The sequence below is a fragment of the Mesoplodon densirostris genome, chromosome 17, assembly GCF_025265405.1.
Source record: "Mesoplodon densirostris isolate mMesDen1 chromosome 17, mMesDen1 primary haplotype, whole genome shotgun sequence".
Classification (NCBI taxonomy): domain Eukaryota; kingdom Metazoa; phylum Chordata; class Mammalia; order Artiodactyla; family Ziphiidae; genus Mesoplodon; species Mesoplodon densirostris.
This window is the reverse complement of record NC_082677.1, coordinates 46,125,795-46,131,728: the sequence shown is the minus strand read 5'-3', so window position 1 is coordinate 46,131,728 and position 5,934 is coordinate 46,125,795.

Here is a 5,934-nt window from a genome sequence, read left to right as displayed (position 1 = left end):
ACTGAAAACAGAACTGCTAGGTCAAAGAGGAGTCATGTTTTTAGAGCTTTGTAACAATATTTATTTTTCCTGAGATGCGTTTATTCTTATTTCACCTATTTTATCTTTCATATAAATAGCAGACATTTCTCCCAGACTGTAATTTTGTAATCTGTCTTATACATTTGTTGAGGATGTCTTTTGCCAAACAAAAGTTTAATGTTTTTATGTAGTAAAATCAACAATTCTTTCCCTTTTTTTGGCTTCTGGGTCTTGTGTTAATAGTATTCCCTTATAATTTGAAAACTTAATCTGTAATTATAGATCCTTTCTGATTTTTAACATTGTATCTGCTTTTTTCCTTTTTTTTCTTGAATAGACTTGTTAAGGGATTGTCTATTTATCTTTTCCAAATATCAGTTTATAGATGAAATTATCAAGTCCAAAGATTTTTTTTTTCATTTATTAATTTCTAAGCTGAGGTCCATTAATTCCTTTTTATATATTTAAAGGCATTTTTGCTTTTCTTCTAAATTCTTTAGCTGAGTGCTCATTTAATTCATGGTCTTTTTTTTTTTCTTTCTTGGATGATATAAACATCCAGGAGTATGACTTTCTTTTGAAAATCTGCTTTGAAGATATCTCATGAGTTTTGACTCATGATGTTCTCATTATAATTTCTTATTTGAGGCAGCATTTACTTAGGGAGTGTTTTAGTATTTCCTACATATAGAGTGTTTACATAAAATTTGCTATTCATTTCTAATTTTTTATTGTATTTTTACCAGGCAATATATATATGAACATTTTCCTGCTGTTATGACTTCATAGAGATTTACTTCATTATTATTATTATTATTATTATTATTTTTTTTTTTGCAGTACGCGGGCCTCTCACTGTTGTGGCCTCTCCCGTTGCGGAGCACAGGCTCTGGACGTGCAGGCTCAGTGGCCATGGCTCACGGGCCCAGCCACTCCGCGGCATGTGGGATCTTCCTGGACCGGGGCACGAACCCGTGTCCCCTGCATCGGCAGGCGGACTCTCAACCACTGAGCCACCAGGGAAGCCCTACTTCATTATTTAATTCATGAACAATTTTTGTAAAGTTCAGGGAGAAATGGAAAAGTTTATTTTTTGTTTTTAGGGTATAAATATTGAGGTTATATAGTAACTTTTTATTGAAGATAATCAACATACTGTATTATATTGGTTATATAATAACTCATTACTTACATTATTTAAATTCTCTATTTTTGCTGTTTTTACATTATAGAAGGCTTTGAATGAATAGAAAATTTAAAAATACTTTGAATAAACATAAATGTTAGCATTCTGTGTAATGGAAAATGCCCAAAGTAACTTCTTCCTAATTATATTTGAATCAAAAATACATACTTTGAAAATACAATTTATAAATGAAACTCTGAACAAGTTTATAATCATAGAGATTTCAGGACTTTGAAATCTATGAATTTAAGAATTGTTTTGCTGTCTTTACAGATTTCTAAGTGCGAATGTTTCTAACCCAATTCAAAAAATATATCACATAACTAAGTCAAAATTCATCTTTTCTTATACCTGTAGACAATCCTGATTCTCCTCTGTTGGTTTCCTTATATTTCACTACACTCAGCATGTCCTGGATATTTGGTGTGGGTTAGAGAAAGAATACATTTGTAAAGAGTGCATACTGATGTGGTTATTTGCAGTGGAATATCCTAAAAGGACAGGTTGACTTTGTTTTAATTTTTTCTATGATTTTTTTCCCTGTCGTTAAGTATCTAAAGTGGAATTGGATTTAAAGTGTTTTGTACTTTAAAATGTTAGTGGATGTCACTGAGCACTGAATCTCTGTAAAAGGCCATCACCTGTTCTGATAAATGAAAATGAAAAACTAAATGTGAAGATGCATTATTAAGAACGAGCATTTATTTCAAAATGAACATTATCTTATAGTTCTGGAAATTGTGTAAATCAAAATGGAAGAAACTGATGTATTTACAAAGGTTAATATCATCTAACACCTATCTTCTGTAACCACCTTGACACACTGAAGTTTCTTAAATGTTTCCATATAGTTGACTTAGAGTCTTTAAATAAAAAGAAAATCACCAACCTAAGCAGTAATCTAAAACTATGTAGACTTTGTAATGGAAACAGCAGTAAAGCTCAATTTGTTTTCTCTGGATTTTTTCCCAGTTTTATTTTGCGTGAGAGGAAATAACATTTTCTTAAGACTAACAAAACCATTTTTTTTTTGCTAACAAAAATAATTATAAATAAATGTCAGAACAGTATGTTGATTTACAAATTTCATTGGATAGAAAACATGTGGATTCCTATAAAGCTTACTTTGTATCTCAGATACATTGATATCCTTAAAACTTTTTTACTAATAAACTCCTTCAGAGAGTTCATATGTTACAATATTTCAGCTTATAAAAATAATTTTAGTTTAGTTCTACTGTATTAAACTTTTCCTTCAAAATTTTCATTTGTTTCTTAAAGTGGAAAAATAAAAGGCCATGTGTTTGTCTCCCCAAATAAAAATTGTGCTCGTAAATTATGGAAACGTCTTAGTCTCCTGGATTTTTTCCCTAAAATATCTCATTTAGAAATAATAAGAGAAAAATAAGAAATTAAACCAAATTAAAAACCATCCACAAAGAAACAGAACAGCAACAATAAAAGCTCCCCAAACTACCTCATCGTTCAGTCAGCATTCTAAGTTAAGTATGTTACATGGAAAAGAATATGGGGAAATGTGCTTAGAAAACAAATGAAGTGATACTGAAAAGTTTAAAGGTGAAGTAAAACGGAAACAGTTTTTAACTGTTGATTTTGTCTCTGAATGTTGTAAATAAACAGTTATATAACTGTGTTTTTCTAGCCCTGTCTCCCTTCCTCTGATCTTTGAAGTGTGTCACTCTTTCATTTTGCCATTCAAGAGTATGACATGCAAAAGCTTTGTTCAGACAGTTTAATTTAATCACTGCCACTGGTTCAACAAGATGATAAAATCCCCTATGCTGTACAACAGCCAACATCCAGCTCTGTTATCTGATACTGTTTGAAGCTTCTCTCATGAATGCATGCTGATAACACAAGAACTCCAAACATGTCATAAACAATATATTAATGCCCCAGTTGGAATTCCATTAGAATAAGAAGTATATGAAGTTTAGGCTATTCAAGTAGGCCAATGTAATAAAATGTAATTTGGACTAATCTTCCCAAAGAATGTCCTGTGTTTGAAGCTGACAGTCTCCTATCACATGCAAAAGTAATTGCTTGTTGACTGCACTGCAGACTTTTGAATCATGGCCTTTGTACTTCAAGCACCTTCCAGGTGTCTCAGCTAGAAGACAATCTGTCTCTTTGTTTAAATGGAAAGACATCTAAACTATAAATAATAAAACAAACGGTGGGTATTTTAATGAATATTGCTCATCTAGATTGGAATTTGTGGAAATCTGAGATAGGAGTCATTTAAAGTCAAAACACAACAGAACACATTCTTTGAAGTGTTAGTTTCAATGATCACATCTTTAAGTTTTACTAATTTAGAATATATGAAAATACCACCAATATTTATGTATGAAAGTCTTGCTCAATTTAGAAAATGCAAAACTATTGGAGGAAAGATGAAACAATATAGTTTGCAATTTAATAAAGCATCTACAAAGTGTGTTTTTTCTTTTAGTATTAAAAGTATTAAAACACATATATAGTGCTTACCATGTCCAGGCACTGTTCTAGTCTTTTTTTTTTTTTAACATCTTTATTGGAGTACAATTGCTTTACAATGGTGTGTTAGTTTCTGCTTTATAGCAAAGTATATCAGCTATATTTATACATATATCCCCATATCTCTTCCCTCTTGCATCTCCTTCCCTCCCAGCCTCGTTATCCCACCCCTCTAGTTGGTCACAAAGCACCGAGCTGATCTCCTTGTGCTATGCGGCTGCTTCCCACTAGCTATCTATTTTACATTTGGTAGTGTATATATGTCCATGCCACTCTTTCACTTTGTCCCAGCTTACCCTTCCCCCTCCCCATGTCCTCAAGTCCATTCTCTAGTGGGTCTGCATCTTTATTCACGTCCTGTCCCTAGGTTCTTCATGACCTTTTTTTTTTTTTTTTAGATTCCGTATATATGTGTTAGCATACAGTATTTGTTTTTCTCTTTCTGACTTCACTCTGAATGACAGACTCTAGGTCCATCCACCTCACTACAAATAACTCAATTTTGTTTCTTTTTTATGGCGGAGTAATATTCCATTGTATATAAGTGCCACAACTTCTTTATCTATTCATCTGTCGATGGACACTTAGGTTGCTTCCATGTCCTGGCTATTGTAAATAGAGCTGCAATGAACATATTGGTACATGACTCTTGTTGAATTATGGTTTTCTCTGGGTATAGGCCCAGTAGTGGGATTGCTGGGTCGTATTGTAGTTCTATTTTTAGTTTGTTAAGGAACCTCCATACTGTTCTCCATAGTGGCTGTATCAATTTACATTCCCATCAACAGTGCAAGAGGGTTCCCTTTTCTCCACACCCTCTCCAGCATTTACTGTTTGCAGATTTTTTGATGATGGCCATTCTGACTGGTGTGAGATGATACCTAATTGTAGTTTTGATTTGCACTTCTCTAATGATTAATGATGTTGAGCATTCTTTCATGTGTTTGTTGGTAGTCCATGTATCTTCGTTGGAGAGATGTCTGTTTAGGTCTTCTGTCCATTTTTGGATTGGGGTGTTTGTTTTTCTGATATTGAGCTGCATGAGCTGCTTGTATATTTTGGAGATTAATCCTTTGTCAGTTGCTTCCTTTGCAAATATTTTCTCCCATTTTGAGGGTTGTCTTTTCATCTTGTGTCTTATTTATTCCAACTCTTTAAACACCACAACCCTTTAAAAATTATTTATTTATTTATTTATTTTACAGATAGGGCAAAGAGAGGCTGATTAATTTGCTAAATCCTAGAGATTTTTGTTGAAATGGGATTTAAACTCAGGCAGTCTGTTCCAGAGTCCGTGTTCTAACAATTATGCTTCTATTGCACTCAGGGAGGGTCAGGCTTATTACAACATCAAAAAAAAAAAAAAGAAAAAAACCTATTTTAAAATTTTATTTTAGTGAATGTTGAAAATTGGAGATGGCGGATTCACAAGAGTGCAAGAGTGATTGCAAGAGTGATCTAATATGGTGATATAATAATGTTAATTCCACGTGTAAATGATGTCAGTGGTTCCCCACTTGCCGGCACTCTTCCCAGGGTGTGGAAGGACCTTTCACAACTCGAATTTTACCTTCTGCATTTATCCCGTGTGCTCTTAATGCTCCAGTGACACTGATTATTTGCAGTCATTGGAATGACTTTTTTTTTTCTTCTCATTTTGATGAGTCTTTCATTCACTGGACAAAAAAAATTTTTTTGGAACATTTATTATGTAATAGGCTCCATATCTAGGGATACACCAATTAAGAGAACATGGAGCTTGCGTCCTAGTGCAGAAAGACTAACTAGGAATGAGCATCATAGATAAGTATAGTATGTTAGAATCTGATAAGTGTTATGGGGAAAAGGTTAGAGCAAGGTAAGGGGAATTGAGAATGTGAGGTAGTAGTTGGGGAGGAAAGGTGAGGTGCAGTTTCATATAGAGGGTTTGAAGTAGGTCACCTTTGAGTAAGACTTGCAGAATGCAGGGGAATTAGCCACATGGAGATCTAGAAGAAAAGAGTTCCAGCAGAGGGAATGGCCAGTGCAAAAACCCTAATATGAAAATCTGCCTGTCCTGTTCCAGAAGAAGCAAGGAGACTAGTGAGGCTGGAGAAGAGTGAGTAGGGGCGTGGAGTCGGAAAGAGAACGGTGCTGGGAAAGGGAGCGAGAGAGATTGAGGGGCTGAGTTGTGAAGACATTTTATACCATGGTAAGACTTTAGCTTT